The sequence below is a fragment of the Hippocampus guttulatus genome, chromosome 19 (assembly GCF_054856545.1).
Source record: "Hippocampus guttulatus isolate MCC_2025c chromosome 19, RoL_Hgut_1.0, whole genome shotgun sequence".
Taxonomy (NCBI): Eukaryota; Metazoa; Chordata; class Actinopteri; order Syngnathiformes; family Syngnathidae; genus Hippocampus; species Hippocampus guttulatus.
Window position 1 is genome coordinate 4,020,880 of NC_141279.1, and position 22,073 is coordinate 4,042,952.

Sequence of the window (22,073 nt, forward strand, 5' to 3'; positions counted from 1 at the left end):
CTTTGAATGCACTTACTTTCTGATTGACTTCTAAGGCCTGCAATAAACTTTTTTTTTTTGAAAGGGGGAGAGTTAATAAGCATACAGCCACTCTGCAGGTAATTAGCTAAGGGATGAAGAGAAGGCTGCCGACTTGAATTTGGCTTCCATTTCAACTACTGTTGTGTTGTGCTGCTTGAGAGGGCCATGTTGAAAGTGAGAGCCCCCCCCCCCTTCATCAGCCAGAAGGGAAACCAGCCCAGCACAGTCAAAGCATCTCACTTTTGAAACAGAAAGCCTTTCTAGCTCATTTCCCAAGCAGTCTTTTTTTTTTTGTGGTGCCATCGAAATTAGAGCTATTCCCAAAATGTTTGGTATTTTTATCTTCAACTGGTCTTTGACACAGTATGCTTGTTGACTCGTGATGGGGCCACAAATAGACAGTATTTATAGCAATGTGGAATCCTGCTGTTTCACAGTTAGCAAGTGACTATTTGTTGCAGTTAAGACACCTAAAATGATATTTAACCCTTTCAGGGACACAGCATCATGTTATCAGGTTACTGGTTATCATTGTTGGTGTATGAAAGGGTTAATATCCAACTATTGTCACTGGATCAGTTACTGTTGACAGCAGCAACCGGACAGTCTGACATCAGTAGCCCCTATGGCGCCATTCACCTCCACAGTGTCTGACCTGCACTGAACATAGCAGCAATTCCCGAAATATGTTTTGCATGAGGGTGATTTGGACATTCCAGGAGGCAAGAATGAGATGCCGAGTCAGAAATTGGCTCTTAGCTAAAAACTAATTATTTTTGACTGCGGTAGAGCTGAGGATGCTCCTCAAGGGGATGATGAAATAGTAGCATGAAAATTTGTTCCCCGCCCCCTTTTTTTTTTTTTTTTTTTTTTTTTTTTTGCATGTTTGTCACACTTAATGTCATGACGTGCGTTTTGGATTTGAATAGATCTAGTTTTGTCATGGTTTCCCTGCGTCATTTTTTTAATGTCTGTTTCGCGGTCCCCTCGTGTTCACCAATCGGCTCCCTCAGCCGCTTGTGTCTAGCACTTGGTACAAGCCGGGAAAAAAATCATCTCCCTGTCTGTGGGTTAGCGACTGGGATGTGGCAGAAGGGGGCAAGCGAGTGGAGAGGAGGGCAGGATGAAATGGTGGGGCTGGGGGGAGCTGTCAGATGGTTATGCATGGCTGCACTTAAGTCGCATTGACGCAAGGCCAAGTTGAGCCGTTCCCAGACACTTACCTCAACACACACACACACACACCCCCGAGTCACAATAGGCCACTTATTTATCTCCAGTGGCGAGTGACAGAAGGAGTGGACAACGAGAACTTGCGAAATGATAGACCGACTGACCCTCGACCTAACGGTCGCCCTCAGGATGCCACGACATATGTACACACAGACACGGAGACACATTTCTGGCCCACTTGACACGTGAAGCTTGAACTATAACATTAACTCTCGGCGCGCGACTGCTGTCAGTTTGCGCGCGAGTGCGGAAAGCTGGATTTGAAGCTTAGGGGAGAGTGCATGATGCGAGAGGAGCAGAGAGGGGAACGCCGGAGAGAGGGGGATTGCAGCGCGTGTTCCAGGCGCACAAAGAGTGAGAAAGAGGATGATAAAAAAAAGAGCACGGCTGGGTGCCGTCTCTCCTTTTACCAGCACAGTGTAATGGAGAAGGGCTCCATGGAGAGATTAATAACCCAGAGGTCACAACAGATCTCGACTCATTTTGTTGACCCAGTGAGAGGTGTCCCGCAGGGGGCTGACCGATTCTTCTACCTGTAGGAGCAAAGCGCAAGTAGACACTCTCGCCCACACTCGGTAAGAGAGCGCAGAATTCAGCTTTTGGGCCGGGGCGCTAATGGATTTTACAGTGCAGGGCTCTCTCGGTGCTCTCTTCCCGACAGAATTTCAGGCACATGGAGATGGGGGGGGGGGCAAAATTGTGCTCATTCATTTGCAGGAAAAGTGTTAATTTATAGTGTGGGAGTCTATAGTCTGGTTAAAAAAAAAAAAACTCTTTCACGCATCCTGTAACATGATAAGCTGTCCGCTGAAGTAACCGCTGTCCCTCAAAGGGTGAAGAATGAAACTATTTCTGTGAGTGTGGCAAGGAAAAAGTGACCGGTTTCCTGAAAGGGGAATGCCCCCGTCACCAAACACAACGTACGCACGGCCAATCTGTATACAACAATAGGAAGTGAAAGCAGGACTAGTTCTTTTCAAATTGCAAATGCCATCCATCACTTTTCACCTCCCAATCGTTCTAAAATGGATCGGTTTCATTTTTGCCTGGACAAGCTTGAGCACCACGAGTGGCGACCATGCTGCTTTTGATGCTTGCAGAGGATGCCGCTTTTTTTTTTTTTTTTTTTTAAGGAGGGGTTTAATTTCACACTACATTAAGTCTTTTACAAAACAAATAGTTTGTGGAATGGCCCCTCTCTCTCTCCTCCTGCAACTCCTTATTTACCATGAAACAAAGATAACAAAATCCGCACGAAATGAAACAATGTCCCCCGTGTGGATGCAAATTTCTCTTTGTTGGATTTTATTTATTTTCTTACTCTCATTTGAGACATGCTTGGTTCAATATTGGAACAAGCAGCGCGTTTACTTGTTTAATAAACAAGAGCTTCCTGATGTCGAAAACAATTAATGCCATCTGAGTCTGTTCTGTTTTGTTTTATTCAGCTCCAACTTTTTCCCAGAGTTCTCATCTTCGGCTGCAGTTTCAAGAGCAGCCCAAAACTTCAATCCACCGTGACTTACGCTGTCATCGAGTTAGTCGCATCCAGTTCAAGCACTCTCTTCCTTGATCTGAAACTGTATTTGTATTCCCCTTGGAGTTCCTGTATCCCCCCCACCCGCATCCTCGCCTATATACCCGTGGACCTCATCTCGCAACACGGTTGGCATTCAGAACCCCATTCCACACCAAGTAGATAAATAATCCTTTTTACACATCTGCCTTCCCCTTGTATGTTCTTAGATCCGAAATGTAACAGCAGCTTTGCGGCTTGCATTTCAACGAGCTCAGCACAACGGATGCCGACGCTGGAGTGCCACTGACAATTAGGCTGACATCGACTGGGACTGATCTGGTCAATCACGTCAACTTTGTGTCAGCTAATGACATTAAATTCATGCGTTAGGAAAATCTCTGCCCTGACCCAAGAAATGCCATCTGAACCCAGAGGCCAATGACAAAAGTGTTATCCCTCATGGTGCGCTGGAAACGTCTTGCCTTTCATGGCAACCTCTCATTTGGGCTTTCTTTTAAAGACATACAATTCTCTTGGATGGGGGGTTTTTTCGGACTGCAAGGCACTTTTTTTTTTGCAGTCGTGCAATTTGTACTCACTCAAGTGTGCCTTGCATGCGTTAAAATTACAGCTCGGACTGGCGCCCGAAATCCCCGTTCCCTCGTCGTGTTGGCATTCCCTTTGCAGTTGGCCAATACATTTGGTGCAGTACCGCCGCTGGACAGAAGGAGGCAGTAGTGCACCGAAAGTATGTGCTAACTACCGAGAGAAAGAAGAATAATTTGAAAAGAAGAAGAAAAGGAAGACAAAAGAAAAAGACGACCTTCGTTAGCATCTTGTGAATACAAATAAGAGGTACTAATGCATTCAGGTGGCATCCTCACATGATGCCCAAGCCACCTCATCTGGCTCCTCTCAATGCGGAGGAGCAGCGGGTTGACTCGGAGTCCCCTGCACTGCACCCGTTTCCAACTGAGGACCACGGTGTCAGATTCGGAGGTGCTGATTAAATCGGAATTACGCAGATCTGCAGTGTAAAACCAGATTAAGTATGTCAGATTAGATGCGCTGTTTGCGTTGTCTGCCTCACGATGGGTAGGTTCTGGGTTCGAATCTTGACTTTGTACGTCGAGCTTTCATGTTCTGACTGGAGGTCATGGGTTGTATGCAAGTGTCTTCAGTCCGTAAGAATGAAACGGCGGCCAACATCTGGTGGACACGACCCACATGCACATCTGTCAAATAGGATTTGCCCTAATCTGGCTCCTGTAAAAGGATAATCAACCAGGCTCTGACGAACCGGAGCGGGACAGGACAGTGCCAAGACTGTTGCAAATGTGCAGTTTTACTCCAAAGAGGCACCGTCAAGACGCTTCCATAATCAAACATTCCACTCATTTTTCTAGCCAGACTTAAGGTGTTTTATTTGTACCCTCTTGGTTTTCCCCCTTTCCTCCTACACTAGCATTTTATCTACCCTTGGCTCAAAACGATGCCACAAAAGAAAGAAATGGTAATCTCTTCCCACCCTATTTCTTTTCTTTGTTTCCTGTTGTACCTCGCCACACCGATGAATTAAACATTAGAATGGCGGCCGCCACCATTACCAATCCCGCTGATGGGACAGCGGTCTGACTTTGGTTATGCCGAGCGATTTCATGCAAGGAGAAGTGGAGATGATGGGAAGAGGAGGTGAGGAGATTAGAAGCAAAAGAGGGGGAAATGAAAGTGAAAGCAAGAGTCTTCAACCTCTATTTGCTGTCCTCTGCGTGGCCCTCTGAGCCCTCTTTCTCTCCGTCCCTTCATTCTTTCCATCTGATATGTCCCGTCTGCCACCTCCAGATCCGACTTTGTTCTCCTTCACCTTCCCCACCCCCCACGCGTCTTCAAAACCCTGCGGATTGGTTTTCTAGGGTGCCTCGTCTGCTGCCTCATGTTGTTACACTTTTCTGATGCCTACACTTTGTTTCGCCGGCTTTAATTCTCTTTCTTCCTCTCCAAGTCCTTCTCCGCTTTTTAAGTTGCAAAGCCTTGATTTTGGCACACACCGGTCGCTGTATCGCCAAGAGAAAAAAAAATCAAATAAAACGCAAAACATCTCATGTTTTTCTTTCCCCCAAATTCTCCCCGACTACATGTTTTGCTTGTACTTCTTAGCCCAAACCAATTTATTTCTCACGCAGCATGTTTGTTTGCCCCTTTTGCTTCATTACCACTAATGCAAATTTCGAGACCTAAGGCATTGTTTTACACTTTATCCCCTCCTCAAATTTATTCAACGTCGAATATTAAGTATGTTCCAAAGTGCCTCTAAAAATGGAGTGACACACTTGCATACCTAAGTGTATGATGAAAAGACGGTTATTGGACTGAGGCTCACGTCGCTGCTCTCTTCACAGCTCCAATGCGGATCTGGAACACATTCCGCTGATCGACCCCCTGATTCGTTCAAATTTGGAATATTTCCCAGGGGAAGCGCTTTCTTTATTCCATCTTAAATAATGGCAAACAAAAACACATTTTAAGCGGTCGACACGAACAGACAAATGCTGAAATGTCAAAGTGGTTTTTTTTCCTTTTTGTCAGGAACTCAATACATCTTTCCAAGGGCACTGTGCGTGCATGGCTGTAAGTAAAGGGGATCACAAAATATGTATCCTCTGATGCCAGATGTTTGGCCTTAGCTCCACGCAAGCCTCAAGTCCATATAAAAATGCACATAAAGCCACGGCATCCACCCATCAGCAGTGGCCTGCAGGCGAGTCCTGAGATAATTGAAGTTATTAGCTTGCTGCCTCTTAGCTGGCACTGAGCTCAAGGGTGCTCTGTCGGGTTTAACCTTGCTAACAAACAACACGCATATGCACAAGGTTAGCTTGTGTTCTTCAAGGCTTGTACGCAAACACACGGCGTGAAGAAAAAATGGAATGTGCGCTAAATGCCTTAGGGGGGGCCTTTATTCTGCTGTTACCCAAAACCGTATCAGTCAGTGCTTTATTATAACGCTAAGCTAGCTACCTGTCAAGAGTGCTATGGTGATTGGTGGTAGAATGTGCTCTATTTTATCCCTTTCATGCACCCAGTAACCTGATAACATGATAAGATGTCCACTGTAGTTACCGCTGTCCCCGTAAGGGTTAAAGACACGTTAACATAAAGTGCTGTAGCCTAAAAAGCCCAAATGAAGGGTTTTGCCGAATAAGTTGCGTTCATACTCGATATTTTCAAGACTTCCTCTGTTCAAGTCATGTGACTTTCCAGCAACGTCACTCACTTGCCGCAATAAGCACAAAACTAACTTGCGCGAACACCCAGTTAGTCGGTACAACAGACAGAGACTTTGGGTGCGTTTGTTTTCCCGTTTCCATTATTGAGTGCTAAATGTGCTCATTAAAAGTCAAGATGATGCCAGGGCATCAGTCCCCTGGATCCATTGCAGAGCTGCGCGGGGAGATGCTAAACTAGTTCAAAATGACAATGCAACAATCCAGACAGCATTATATCCTCTCTCTCGCTTTCATGCTTGCAACGCTTGCGAGCGAAGTGAGGCCAACTGCAGCTCTCAGAAAACACTGCTGCCAGTACATACAGTACTTGATGTTCACGGTAAATTCCAACATACAGTAACTTTCTCAATAGCACTTTTTCCTCCCCCCACAGGGCTAAACAGAACATGTTTTGCCAAACAAAACAACTGTCTTCTGCAGACAAGTCTGGACCGAATTTCATGCAATTTAAATGTGCTCATTATTTTTCAAAGCGGAAAGCAAAGGGGTAACCACCAATGGCCTTCTCCTGTTCGGCAAACATGTGAGAATCTAACTATCTCCAATAGGGCAGACAGCGGTGTGTTGAGCCACTTCTCTTATGTACGTAGTTCAAGTTTTTGGGCACATCATCTATTGTATTGTAAAATTAGTTGGGTTTTTTTGTGCCATTTCTTCTCACTTGATTCAGATATTTAACAACACAAATAACCTGTTACAAACCGGTGTCAAATGTATGTACAGTGAATATTGTAGTGTATCACAAGCTGCTCTAATGGCCTGCAGCGGTCATTAGCATGTAGCCAGATGGCAACCGGGTTTGTTATTGCATTTAGAACAAGCCGTCCTGCTCGTCAGTGGGGCCTGAAAAAAAAAAAAATTCCATCAGGGGAAGCATTAAAATTGTTAACATAGTTGAACAAGGTATGGAAAGAAACCAGCAGGGGGGCCGTTTCCACCAAAGAAGAATCACGTTTGCCCAACAACCAAACCCAACGTTGCAATGAGACGGGTGCATCCCAAAACGTAGTTGGCAATGATTTTCACTTCGTTTTTTCTTCTTTTCATGCTGGAACTAACAGGTATTGAAGGTACTTTGTCATGTCGTATCCCCAAAATGCAAACTCACCACTGCGTGGATATTAATACGGTTGTGCGAGCCCCGAGGCTTCCGGCAGCGTGTCAGGGACCTGTAGCTGCTCTAAACGCTCAAAATAGATTTCACAGCTCTACGAGAAAGGTATGAAGGATGCCTGGGTAGGAGTTGGTGGGGGGGCGGGGGGGGCACAGCCAGAAAATCACAACTTTGATTGCTCGAAATCCAAGCAAACAAACATATGTATGTAGCGAGCACAGAGGATGAGACTTTGAATGCTCGTCACACGGCTCCAGCTTCCTTGACTCACCTCAAAGTTTTCCTTTCTTGTAAATAGTATAACTCTGCAGGTAGGAGCAATTGCCAAATAGCCCTAGAGTTGGATTCAAAGTTTTCCCGAAGATAAATCTATTGTTGTTTTCTAAACGACTTCTGGCACACAAGAGGTACTGTTTCAAAACTCTCCACAACCAATTTCCATTTAAAGTAGATATAACGGGCACTTTCCCCCCCCCCCCTTTTTTTTATATATACACACAAATTAAAACAGCTCCCAGGCATCACGTACAGTTTGCGTTAATCTTCTGTCAAAATAATCCACGGAAGAATGATTACATTGTATTCTTCACCCGACTCCTTTCTTGCAAAAATCTAGTGGCTTTCTTGCCCGACCGTCTCATGCAAGTGAGCCAACTCTCATCCCGCCCCACAAAAATCTGATCCCCAAGTGTGGAAAAACATGGTTGTCATCATCATATATACAAAGGAAGCGTTAATTTTTTTTTTTTTTATGAAAACCCAACATCGATATGATGCTAATCTGTGCATTCATAAACACTCAAGATAGCCACCAAAACAAAGTCGCTCAGAGTCGAGCCGCTTCTCCTCCACATCAAGAGAAGCCAGATGAGGTGGCTCGGGAATCTGATTACGATGCCTCCTGAACGCCTCCCTGGTGAGGTGTTCCGGGCATGTCCCACCGGCAGGAGACCCCGGGGACGACCCAGGACACGCTGGAGAGACTGTGTCACCCAGCTGGCCTGGGAACGCCTCGGGATCCCCCGGGAAGAGATGAAAGAAGTGACTGGGGAGAGGGAAGTCTGCTAAAGCCGCTGCCCATGCAACCTGACCCCGGATAAGCGGGAGAAGATGGATGGATGGATATTTACTGGTGTAGTTGTATGGTGCCCGACATCAAACACACCTAACCCACTTCCAACAACTTCACTGAACAAGCATTATTATTACAAGTTAATGTTGGTTACCCTGTTAGCAAATGCCACCGTAGCGGATCATGTCAGTGGCTGAAAAACAGAGTTGTGGGGGTGGTTATTATGTTAATGAGTCCCCTGGCAGTCGGGAACAGTTCAGTCACAGACGCATTTTCAGAACTAGATCATTAAAATAAAGCTTTATTGGGTTGCTTAATTTCACACTTCATGGGTGGGCAGACAGCCTCGAGTCGGGGTCGCCAACCCTTTTTGAAACCGAGAGCTACTTCTTGGCTACTGATTAGTGCGAAGGGCTTGCAGTTTGACGCACACTTATTCGTTCCAATGCTCTTATCATATGCTATTATGAATAATGAGTGATATTACTGATCATGTTTTCTCTCAATACGAACCAGTTTTGAAATTTTCCAACAATTACTGATGCAGCATCGCGAAAAATTCCCAATGCATCACACTGGTAACATTCTTCTCACTTCTTTTGGAACAGGTCCATTGGTGACCCCAACGCTAAAGACCAAAGTATCAACTATTTCTATAAAAGATATGAAAGTACATTTTCCATGATAGGTTTCTTCCAGCTGGAGTCAACCCGACTATCTCAAAATTGGATGAAATCCAGAATTTTTCAGCCATTGCACCAGCGGTTTGGGAGAGCCTTTTTTTTCATATTTTGGCAAAAACGGGCTTCTTATCTAGGAAATTACTGAGCCAATTTTCAAAAAACAAACAACAACAAAAAGACACTGTTCATAGGAAATTTATCAGGGATTCTAAATATTACCACCCTGTTTAGCATTGAGCTATGTTGAGGCCACTTGACCGTTATCTTGACCTTGGAGTTCGCATTTTGAACCACGGGACCTTGAGATTAATTGTTCGCTAAAGCATAAAATGTTGACAGGAAATAAAGGTAAACCGTACCCATGTCATTCTTGGCGTAATGCATCTCCATGTACATTTTCTCATCCATAAGATGACTCGGAGATATGTGATTTCCTTGAGTATCCAATTTCCTGAATGCAGTGTTAATTCAACTCGATCCCGTCATCTACCCGAAATTGATTGGGTCTTTATTTCTCATCTCACACAGGTGACCCGAGTTCAGCTTTTAATTTCATGTCATGCTCTCTTGCCAGCCAGGATATTAAAAAGCTTGCGCTCCCGCTGTCGCCGCATGTAATGGAGGACATTCAAACACCTGCAATTACCATCAACTGTCGATGAGATTAGTATCACTTCACAAGTGCCATCCAAACACTAAAAGGGATATAAAGTAGGGTGAACTGAAAGCGGTGGGCGGACACGAGCCATGAGCAGCGCCCGGCCCCTTCTTTGTTATTTTGTGTGAATACATAGGAAAACGCAAAGGAAAAGTTGAAACTCGAGAGTGGAAAACAGCAGAAGCCTCCGGTCCTATAGAGGGTGCTATTGCACATTATGAAGTGAGTGTTTCTGCTAATTCTGGAGGTTGGATGCCAGACTGGCCCCCAAAACAAGCAGATGATGTAATATGCCATCTCTCTTTCATATGGGGCCCTTTCCAAAGTTTTGTCGAAATGCAGAATCGAGCTAACTAAGCGACTAAACAATGAACAGCAATAAAAAGTTGACATCTCACCCCTCACCTCTCGCCATAATCAGGGTGAAATCAGGCGAAGGGTCGGCCAAAAACCGAGTGCTGGGGCGAGCTGTCTGAGTTGAGGCTAAGGTCAAGCTGCCACTCAAGGCCACATAGAAGAGAAACAAGGAGCGAATGAAGGTCAAGGGCTCCCAGATGGGTACTTGTGCATTATGCACACTGCTGCATATTTTATGCATATTTGCTGGGCTACAGAATAATTGTTTTGTTTTGTTTTTAGTATTGTGCCTGTATTATTTCATCGTATTCACGTATGTTGGCTCTTTTGCAAGAGCCACATCTTAGACTTGGCTCCCTGTGTCCCTTTGGCTGCCTCAATTATTTTATCACTACATTATGTGTAAAAAGAAAACCCAAGTCACATTAAATACACATTGTTTATATTCCTATACCCCAAGGCCCGCAAAATGAAAATTGCAAAATACAACAACTAAGGGCCATCAAGTGAAACATTAAGATGTATTGTAGTGCCACTGCAAACGTACTCGCATGTTCAGTAAGAGCAGGTTCCCTTGCTTGTCATGTCTCACTTTTAAGGTAAAATGTCATCATGAAACTAACACTCCATGAAACATAAGTACACCGCCGTGATATTTTCTTCCCACCTCAGTCGCCGAGTCATGGCGTGCTCAAAGAGGGGAATAAAGCCTCAATGTAACACACAACCCGTGCACTGATAAACAGATAGCCGGTACACGTGTGTATGAGTGTGGATAAGAAGAAGATAGGCCATATTGCATTTGCATTTTTGGCTTCTTAATCCCCCCCCACCCCCACCTCCAAACTAATCTAACAGGATTTAAGACATGAAAACCAAATGTGTGCCGAGTTTGTACAAAGCACAAGATCATCACAGTCCCCTTTCGCTGAATAAGTGATGCAAAAAAAAAAAAAAAAAAAAAACCCCACCAGAAATTGTTTATGCAACAACAAAATGAGAACGATTTGAAATTAGCGCCGATGCATTTTTTATCCAATCGAAAAAAAAATACATGCAGGTGCTTCAAATCTCATTTACACAACAAGTGATTGATGAGTACAATCACCAGCGCCGCCGGGGATGGATCTTCTGCGCCTCGTAGCTAATGGTGCAGCGGACAAGAATGTCAAAGGAAGACGGAAAAACAGCTATCGCTGCGACGAGGGCTGATCTTTTGAAAGCTACGGCTACTACAGTAGCCATCTTATCATGTTATCAAGTTACAGTTACATCATCTGGAGATCTTCCACTCCCGATATAACCCACTGAGATCTTTTTAAAATCTCATCAAATAAACGATGGTAAGAGATGGAATAAAACCCCAAAATTAGAACACACTCTCCCTTTGCGGTTCACTTTTCGGAAAGAAGTGAACTGAATTTGTTTGCCGACTGCGTGTATGTCTGAGATGATTTCAAAACAATCCAAATAAATCTCTCTCTCTCCGCTAATAACGTGTCCAGGAATAAAAACTGCACACAGCTGCACGGAGCAGTCATAAAAGTGTGATTTCTTTTCGCCCCATATGAAAGCATTTGCGATTTGTCCGTGCCTTCTTCAGCAGATTCCATATCCTAAAGAAAATGAAATGTAACAGCCTCCACAAAACGGTAAAACGGTAGTTATTAAACATTACTGGTGGATGTCAGAGCTCATTCTTAAATCCCCCCCCCCCATCCAAGTTGAACATTTTCCATTTCTAGTGTAGCTAAGCAACATGCCCCTGACCTTCACGTGAACCGAGAGATTTGCTAAAATAACCGAGTCGCAGGCAGGATGCGCGCCAGTGTGCTTCAAGAACAAAATCAGATGTCTATGTATGTTTCCCCCCCCCCCCCCTCCCTGAACCAGTCTCGCTCTGTCTGCAGGCTGACAGAGCCTGTATTGCATCTGTTCCATCTCTTTGTGTCGAGAGTTGTTAATAGCAACCTTGACCCGACAGGGTCAAACTCTTCCACACAGGCAAACAATTTTTTTTTTAACAGATAGTTTTGTCATGAGCGCCGTTCACACGCAGTGTTGACTACCAGTACTTCACTGAAAGGGAAAAAAAAAAAACACTTTTTTTTTTGCCATAATGAGTTCCTGCTGAAACAAACAACACAGACAGCGAAACCATAAAAGTCACCCCCCCCCCCAAAAAAAAAAAATCAACACTTAAACCCTTTCATGCACCCTGTAACCTGATCACATGACAAGCCGTCCACTGTAGTAACCGCTGTCCCCAAAATGGTTAATCCATCCTTGTCCGATAAAAATGTGAGGCAGAGGGCTGTGGGTGCGATTGTTTTTTTTTTCTTTTCTTTTCCATTGATAGCGCTACAAATGATTAGCATTTAGATCAAGGATGGGACATTTCCCCGGAGTTTCTTTCGACAGACCTTTGGTGGTTTGAGGGGAAGATGTTAATGTGTCTTAATTGGAAAACAGCGTTGTGGCGCTCAACAACACACTAACAAACCCTTTGGCTTGACTGCTTGCGACAGGAGCTCGCTAGCGGAATGGGAAACGCTGTCTGATTGAATGTACTGAACAGAAAAACAGTCTAAATTCTTTTCTTTTTTTCCCCCCCCAAAAAGTCCTTTATTGTCATTACACGTGACGTACAGCAGCCGTAAGCAAAGTATGCTGGGAATGCCGCTTCTCGAATGCTAGGTTGCGTCGCGCTGGTGACGCAAGAATTAACGAATGTAGAAAAGGCTACCGAGACATTTATTCTGTTTTTCAAAGTGTCTTAAACAGTGGCCAATTTGTTTGCGGACATATAATGTTCATGCGCGAGTTGATGCATTTTGCGGATGCGACACGTGCGACGCAGTGAGATGTCCGAGGATACACAATATTGTGAGCGTGGTCCTGATTCATACACGATACATTGTTAGGATTAGCTACAGTCTGTTTTGACCACAGTATTTTCTGTTTTTTGCTACATTCCCGTTGCCGGGTGGTGACGTGTGCGCCTGTTCTCCAAGTTATGCACTGGAGGAAGTCAATTGGGTTTTAAAAAACAAAACAGGAAGTGCATTTGATCAATCTGCCTTGTGACCGTTTGTAATTTGGATTTTTGATCAGATACAATACTGGTTAAAAAAAAAAAAAGAATAATAATAACATGCACATCAAATGAATCTCATTTGTATGTATGTTTGCAAGTCAGGATTCTTTAGCTTGATGTCATTTTGCAGAAATCGCAAATGTGTCCAATTTATTAATTTTTTTAAATTGCTGAAGAAATTGGAATGGACGTTTTAATAGCAAGAGCATCTCATACTTGTCTTGCTTCCCTGCAGCCCTGTCAACTCTTCCCCTCCCTCTATTTCACAATAAGAAGGGTCCGCTGTCCTTTCCCCGTAGCTGTCAACATCCAGGCCCTTTACAAGAATATGAAGACCCCTCCTCTTCACACACACACACACACACTGCACCCATGCACCAACACACACACACACACACACACGCACGCATGCACTTCATCTTCCGCGTGACTTTCGCTCCCCTTCTTGGCTGTGAGGTGCACCAGGGATGATAGGAGGAAGAAAAACATAAAAGGAGAATAAGGTAAAGAGGCACAGCGCATGACTGACAGTCGAGAAAGAAAAAAAATATATACATATATATATATATATATATATATACACAGTATATACACACACACACACAAGATAAAAAGAATGGAGTGAACATGTACAGGGAATAAATACACAGGAGTACAATGGGGAGAAAGAAAAAAATGGCAGTAAGACGGCGATGCAAGTGTGCATTTTTTTTTTCGAGCCGGCATGTACGATGCTTCGGTGAGTTTTCTTCTTCTCTACGGATTTAAAAGGCGACATTGTAACCCGTCACCGAAGCAGACTACCAGCCGCACCGAACGGGCCGGGATTGGCAAGCATCGAGGCCGCTCATTTCGGACGACAAGAGAAGTGGCGCATCGCAGTGGCAAAGACAGAAGAGTACGCAAAAGTAAAATTCAAAAGGAAAATCTATCCTAAATTCCATTCATCACATTTGTCCCCTGCGGTTGTTTGCGGGTCAAGGTGAGTTTTTAAAAGCCAAGAAATTCCACGAAAAGAAATTATTTTCTCTGAAATGAACCTTACATGTTTTATTTCCAACCATTGTGCTGAAAGGAAAAATCATTACAAGTCGGGAATTGTCCAATCACGTTCGCATTAAAAGTTTTGAAAGAAATGTCCACCAGAAGGGCAACGATGCAACAAAATGGATCCCAGGATGTTTGATGTGACACTTCAATATCAAAAATGTGCTCATCGAGGTTGGTTTGGTGATTACAAAAACGTATCGGGGGGGTGGGGGGGATTCTTTATGACTGTCCTTGATCTTCTGGAAACGACAAGCGCCTTCAACTGTTTCATTTCACACTAACCATTTACCTGCCATGCCTGGATCTCCCTTTCCTAAAGATCCCGCCTACACCACCTAAACCCCTTTTCACCAGCTAATACCACTTCACTCCCTTTTTTTTCTTAACCTTCGTCCCCCCCACCCCCGGGACTTGCATTAAATCGCGCTATCTTCCTGAAGCAGGCCTGTCAAATGCTTAAATGCGGGGGGGTGTCTGGGAGTTGTTGGGACATTGACGTGTGTGGTCGGCAGCGGAAACAGATTTATAGGAGTGTGTCTCGGCTGCGGTCTCCTGACATAAATAAGGCTGGGGGGGGGGGGGGGGGGTGCAGGGGGGAAGCTCACCATTGAACGTGAACGTAATTTAGGTCTCGTTGTCAACACCGACTGGGAGTTTGGTGGCGAAGAGCCGATTGTCGATTGGAGGAGACTTTATGAATTTCAATGACGTCGGTAAATTACCCTGGTAGTTGTGAGATGAGCCGCCGTATAATATGAAATGGAATTTGGTACTGACTGTATAGTTCTGAGTGGAAAATTTTGAAGAGCATTCCGTGAGATCGAATCGGCGCATGAGATTACAATCCGACAACACGCATAATGCGGGTCAACAGATACGAACTCTCAGCGTATTGAAAGTTATTCCGAAAAATTCAGAAAATGTCTGCCTATGAAATGAATCCTATAATTGCCTTTGCATTCAAAACAGTGAATCACAACACAGAATTGAGGAGACGACCGACTTCGACTTGGATTGGAGCCCAGAGTGCGGAACGAAAGCAAGCGCCCAAAAAGCATTTTCACCCGCGGAGGAAGCACTTCATCGCCGAGCCGATGAGCTCCACTTCAACTCGCGTGGCTGATGGACGTGCTGTATTGTTTCCACTCCAAAGCTCTCATCGGTCAAGACTAAGATGATCAGAGTTCCTTTGGGCCACGCTTAACTCATTCAGTACGAGCCAATTCTGGACCAAGTCTGAAAAGACGTTTAAATACGTCTTTGGGAGTGAATGAGTTAATATTGTTGTCCCATTTGGAGATGGCAACCTGTCACTGCATGCATATAGGTTGATAGACATGTTTTTTTTTTTAAGTAATCGAGCACATCTATAAATTAAGTCCGCTGGGTAAAGGACTTGCCATTCCCGAACATATTTTTTTCTATATCAACGGAACAGATGATACACTCGGCCCCTCCGCACTTTTGTAAAAAACACTTTGGCAAAAACAAAACTTAAACCCGCAATACGGACACAAAGCTAGCCGCGGCGCATCTGCTAGCCCTCGCCCAGTCCTGAACGACTGCTCAAAGCGGACAAAGACAGCGACACCAGAGAGTGACAAGAGCTGCAAAGAAAAAAAAAAACAAAAAAAACGTTTGGAGAACACCTGTTTTTGAAGGCGCCAAACGTTTGCCAAAGACTCTCTCTGAAGTCACATTAGCAGCTTGCATATCCCCTAAAGCCCTTGTTCACATGCAAATCCTTCTCTTGGTTCTTCCTGGAAGAGCGCGCGAGTGCACCGCCGTCCCCAACATCTACATCGCGCCATGTGGCTTCACGGCGAATTGTCACTTTTCCCCCCCATCCGTGTCTCTCTGACGATTTCGCTCAGCTCTCAAACACGCCGCCATCCATCTTGCATTGTTGTGGAGAGGAGGGATTAAGCTTCAGGCGGGGGGGGGGTGATTTTGTCACTGCAGCATATCAGACAATACCCATAAGCTTACATACAACCCTCGCTACTACGCTGTGCATTCAATATTTGACAAAAAAAAGAGGCTTACCACAACAATCTATTTAAAGGTGGGTGTAAAATATCGCACCTAGCCAAACATCGTTAAGCGACATCTCCATAAACGTTGATGCACAGATTTGACTTGAGTGGAAACTGAACGCTGGCTAAGTGAACCTGACAGCCACTCTATAGAAACAATATATTTCCTTGTTCTTATCTTGGTAGGGGTGTCTAAGAGTAGACCCCGCATACAGTATATCATTTGTTTCGTAATTCCTGCGCAAAGCTTTAGGTACCGGACTGAGATGACATTTATCTGAAGTCGGCCTTATCGTTTCCAAATTTTGGGGTTTTCATTTGGACGTGCGCACTTTGCTTTGCGCAAAGAAAAAAAAAAAGCGTACATCATGGTGATGTGTTGGGTTTCAAGTTGAAGATTTTAGATCATGCTAATGCGCCGTGATGCTAGGCTACTTTACAACATTGACCCCGGAAATTTTCTGCTCTTGGAAAAGGTATCCATGCTGCAAAAGCTGCGAAAGGTGGTCATGTCCGAGTCCTGCAGGAATGGACGCATTTGCATTTTCACGTCATCACACTCGCCGGTCTCGCTTGTTGCAAGGAAAGCAATGACGACCGCCATCTATTGTATAAAAAAAAGAAACCCGACAAGGCCATCTATTAATTTTTATATTAACTTTTTTGTTGTTGTTGTTCGAACTAGGGTCATAAGTGAGCTGGAACCTATCACAGATGACAAAGATTAAACCAAATTCTTCCACTTCTCTACCTTACACCTGCACCCACATTTTTTCTTTCATATTGTGAATACAAAAGTTTCACTTGGTTCCCACAAGAAAATCCTGTCAGCAAATATGCAAGCCTCAACAAATTAACGCATTCAGTACCACCCAATTCTAGACCCAGTCTGAAAAGACGGTTAAAAACGTCTTTGGGAGTGAATGAGTTAAAAAGAAAAAAAAGACTCATCCATATAACATACGCTATCACAATATTTTCAATTTATTTGGGTTCACCAAATACCGCCCCCCCCCCCCCCACCGCCCAAACCAGACTTTGCGCCTCCTCTCTGAAAAAGTGACGCTACCCTCTTGAATCAAAAAGATCTCCCTGCATGCGGCCCCAGGAAACACTCCTGCCACTCCACGCTGAGCCTCTACACACCATTGCCAAGTGTCATCCACGACATCTTGGCTGGGAAAGGAAATCCCAACAACAGAGCCCAGTGCCGCCAAAATACAATTTCTGTCATTCCTCCGGGACCCCCAGCCGCCTCCTCAACACACATACATTTGTGGAACTAAAAACACTTGTCGTGACGGAGGTGTTGGTCTCTAGCGGCGCTCTGTTTAATATCTTGGAAAAACATCTGCATTTAGATGACATTTCGAGCAGGCGCTTTTCAAGGTGATTTTTGAAGCGGCATAATATGCTTTTAACGGCGCGATTTGTTTTTTACTCTGGGGAATGGCATGTTTCAGGGTATAAGGAACAGCACATATAACCGTATTACTAACAAACTGACATGATCACCACGGGTCACCGTTTAATGGAATATTTTGCATTTAAGAACGCCTAAAAATCTTTTTTGTGCTGTCAAGAAAAGAGATGGCAGGGAAGTACATCTGAATTCCAGTTCTACTTTTTTCCTCATCACCTGCCGAAACTCTTGGTCCTCCCTCTTCTCCGCAACATCACTGCAGAAAAAAAAAAAAAAAGCACAGATACTCGGACAATCCTTCAAGTTTTTGTTTCGCTACAATCCATGCGAAACCATTTGAGAAAGTGAGAAAAACTAAAAACAAACACCGACCGCTGGACCAGAGGAAACGCAAGCAGTCAAAGACAAGCAACCGTGAATACATCACCACTTTAAAACAAAACTCACACAAGAACTAAAGGAACGACTCACAGTTTTCCCCCCATTGGGCAACACAAACAAAGTCCAGCCAACATGTTGAAAGTGACGGCGCCTACTTCCTATGCACTTCTTCGGAATCCTTTTCGCCATGAAAACCGCTTCTCAATCGTGACCGAACGAACGCCCAGTTGGGTACTTACAACAAATCAGGAGTGCTGCTTTCTCTCCGGTTCCTCTCAGTCCTGCCTCGCTTGCCATTCACTCTCCCTTTTTCTATCAGACTCTCTGCTCCCTTTCTTGCCAGTTCGCCCGCAGCCTACCGCCGCCGAAAACGCACGCTGTGCAAATGTATCGCCGCTCTGCCGAACAACCGCTCTGAGCAACGCTGAGACCGAGAGAGCGTGAGCGGAGAGGGACATACAGTAGGAGGAGGAGGAAGAAGAGGAGGAGGGGAGATTACAGGGAGGAGAAGGATGCTGAGCAACGTGTGGAGGCACGAGTGTGGGGATGCTTTCGGTGTGGGCTGAGTGAGCAAACTCCAGTCGCAATGCTCCCCCATTCACTGTGGGAGGAGATTTAACCTACACAGTTTATAGGGTGTCAGAAAGAGGGGATCTGTGCATGTGGATTTCTGGGGCCTCCAGATAACATTTCGACGGCTAAATAATAGTCCCCACTCGAGGATTGAATCAAAGGTTAAGGGGGACACGATACTGCATGTTGAGTGTGTTTTGTATTTTATTTTTTGCAGCGCTTATAAGGCAGCGATCTGTCAGTGAGGCTCGATCGGTAGACTGGGCTCCTGAACAGTCGCGTTTTTCAAATCCTAAAATTCGGCAAAGCTGAGGGGAGAAAAATATACAATAGCTTATCTGTCAAAGGTTGAAGTCTGAATAGAAAAAAAAAACCTGGTTAAAATCATGGAGCGCAGTCTTTGCGCTCATAGGTGTGGCACGCTTTGCATCATAAAATAGGATGCAGACACGAGTAATCACCTTCGCCACGATGCGTGTGGCATTAACGCCACCACATACTCAGTTAGATATTAACCTGTACAGACGCAAATTACAGCTTTGTAGCTTACGTGTGGAGTAAAATCGTGACTTCACATATGGTAGGTCTGCGCTTTTAATAAAAATCGATTCATCTGGTGGTTATTTTGTGCATTAATCAGAAAACCTGCCATCCCTTGATCCAAATACAGGACATTATTTCAAATTAACAGTGAAGAAAACTAATTTATTATGATTGGTTTGGCCTGTAAAATGTTGGGGGGGGGGGGGGGGGGAAAGTTTCTTTTTTTTTTTAACTACCGTAATCCAAGCAAATGCTTTATACTTGATTCAACACAAATATAACAAGTCCGCTATCCTGAAGGACAACAGAAAAACGGACAGCTTTTAGAGTTAAGAAACTGAAATCCCATTTGTATCAACTGATGATTAAATATGAAAAAAAAAAAAATCCAGACTTTTTTTGACAATTAAATTTGATTAAATCGTTGCACTTCCCAATGTCCTGTGAATATTTACGACGATGCTGTACGTGACTAATCTTGCAAATGTGATGCTAGGGAAGGGCGCAGCGCCATAAATAGGCAGCTCTCATTCATTTAAATATTATAATTATTAGACTGATATAACAATAAGTGGCAAAGGGCGACTCACCCCCCCCCCCCACCACCACCACCACCACCCCCCCCCCCCCCCCCCGACCTCAGTGTATGTCAACAAAAAGTGACCACTGTGTCCTTTTACAGCTCGGCCGACACACCGATCAACAAAAGGAACACAGTCATCAGGTTTCGACATGAAGATCCGTTCACGTCGTCATAAAATGGAATCATGAAGGCCACGGTTGGATTAAAACCAGTGCCAGGTGATTATGAAAAGTTGATAGACGTGAAAGGATACAAACGACTGTGGTTTAAAAACAAATATTTAAAAAGTGAGAGAGAGAGAGAGAGAGCAAGCTCAAGGGACAAATCAGACAAATAAAATATTACAGACAAAATCTTCGCCTCTATTTCTTGTTGCGTTTCTCTTTTGCTCGCTCAGTCAGCCCCCGCAGTAAAAGGTCTTGGGATTTTGTGGGCGGCATCTGTAAATAGATAATCATCTCTCTTGGCAAAGTAGGCACACAAGCACACGCGCAGACCGTTTGAACACGCACACACTCAAGGCGAGGTACACGACACGCCTGAACACAAATTACACATTCGTCAAACAAGGTCCGTCTCTCTCAGTGCTCAATTAGTAAATAGGAGAATTGCATCCTGATAAGCAGGTAAAGAAGGCTGCAGTGGAACTTGGAGCATAGGCAAACTAAATAATGACGCCGTTGTTTATTCGGAGTGAAAATGGAAAATGGCTGAGAGCTGTTTAAAGTGTTTGGTGATACTTTCATGCCTCTTTTTCGGCCACATGTTCGTTTTAATTCCGTCCGCCTTATTTATTGTCTCTCCTTTTTTTTGTTGTTGTTGTTGTTCTTGTTCTTCCTCTCCCCACCCCTCCCCCCCGCCAATAAATTTGACAGAGGCTAACAAACACGTTACCTTTCCAACAAAAATCAGATGCATCACGCTGGCAATGTTGGGTCAGTCAACAATCGCATGAAAGCCACGTTTTGTTTCATTTACTGGTCGCGAACGCGTGGCAATTGGATGCATGTGCCAGACCAAAGTATTTTGTGCCGTCAAACGACCATCCGGGACTGCATCTTTTCAGGTCAAAAGTGGACTCGCAATCGGTAAACTTATTTCATAGTAAGTATTGCCTAAAAAAAATTAAAAAAAACTATATGACTTCATTTTTTCAGGATGAACGCCATAGATGAGTTCTACTGGGCGTCGCCGTGTGTGCGGTCGAAACACGTGACTGTTATCTGGGGGCGTGGTCAATGAACATGGCGGCCAGCAATATTTTTGAAATCGTTTTTGAACCCTTTCGTGCACCCTGTAACCTGATAACATGCTAAGATGTCCACATTAGTCACCACTGTCCCTCAAAGGGTTAAAGTTATTCTCGTATCTGAAAAATAAATTACCAAAACAAAAACAAAAAAACTTTTTTTTTTTGCTGCTGCAAATGGCGTACATTTGATGTCCGTTTCTCAAATAATAACATTTAAAAAAAAAAGCCTCGAATGATTTCATGAGTGTCATGATTTGCAATTTGACATGTGTGACATTGTTATTGAAATAAATCCCTTGCAACCGAGTGAATTTTGGCCGCGTCGACTGAACTTTTCCCTTCCGTCGTGTCAACGTCCTGACTCCTCCCATCCGCTTCGCTTCTGCGAAAAAAACCAGCCTCCGTTCTGCTGTGAAATACCTGCTGAGTAACGACGACGCTCATCTCCCGCGTGACACAAGACTCAACTCGAGCCGCTGACAATGTTTGGGACTCCCCACGGGCAGAATGTAAAATAGGAAGCTGCAATTTCCTATTTTGATCACGACTGCTTTGTATTCCGTTTCTACTTCGTTCAAGCCCAAAAGCGCATCCATTGAGCGAAGAGATGACTACGATTCGCCAGTCCCTCCACACACCCCCCCCCCCCCCGCCCCCCGCAGCACACACACTTTCTCGCTCGCCAAACTTCGATTTACTCCCTGGAGAGACAGCTAATAAAAAAAGGACCTCATTTCAGGGCAAGCTGGAAACAAGATGCGGCTATTCAATCAAAGATACTAAAAACAAGTCAAAAGGCCATCCGTCATCCTCTACGAGTACAGAGGAGATGTATTATTAACTTTGCCTAGACAAAAAAAAAAAAAAAAAAAAACAACAACAACAAAAAAAATGCTTAAGTCACATCGATGTATATCGAACCAGCAGACTTGAGGTCACTTGACTTATCACAGGATTTGAGACTGGGAGTGACAAGGACGCACAACCAAATTGCATTAATGATTCCCTTCAGGCTGTCTGTGTTGAATTTATTATTATTTTTTTTTTTTTTTTTTTTTTAAGGATTCCTAATGCTCCCTTCACATTGCATTCCGGCAAGCTGACATCGCATCAATAGCTCGCAGATGAAAGTGGAGTCAATGAGCGCGCTTTATCAAATAAATGCAATTTTCTTCTATGCTGTTGGGGGGG

At 44.3% G+C, this 22,073-nt stretch overlaps 1 protein-coding gene across 7 annotated transcripts in view; it reads right to left on the minus strand.

Annotated features, from left to right (window-relative positions):
* The window catches only part of rbfox3a (RNA binding fox-1 homolog 3a), a 220,247-nt gene extending 201,846 nt beyond the window's left edge, over positions 1-18,401 (minus strand). For all 7 annotated transcript variants that reach the window (XR_015104126.1, XM_086138891.1, XM_086138894.1 and 4 more), the window contains exon 1: positions 18,171-18,401. The gene's annotated coding sequence lies outside the window, so the exon portion shown is untranslated. The remainder of the gene's footprint in view (positions 1-18,170) is intronic.
* Between the last annotated feature and the right edge of the window lie 3,672 nt (positions 18,402-22,073).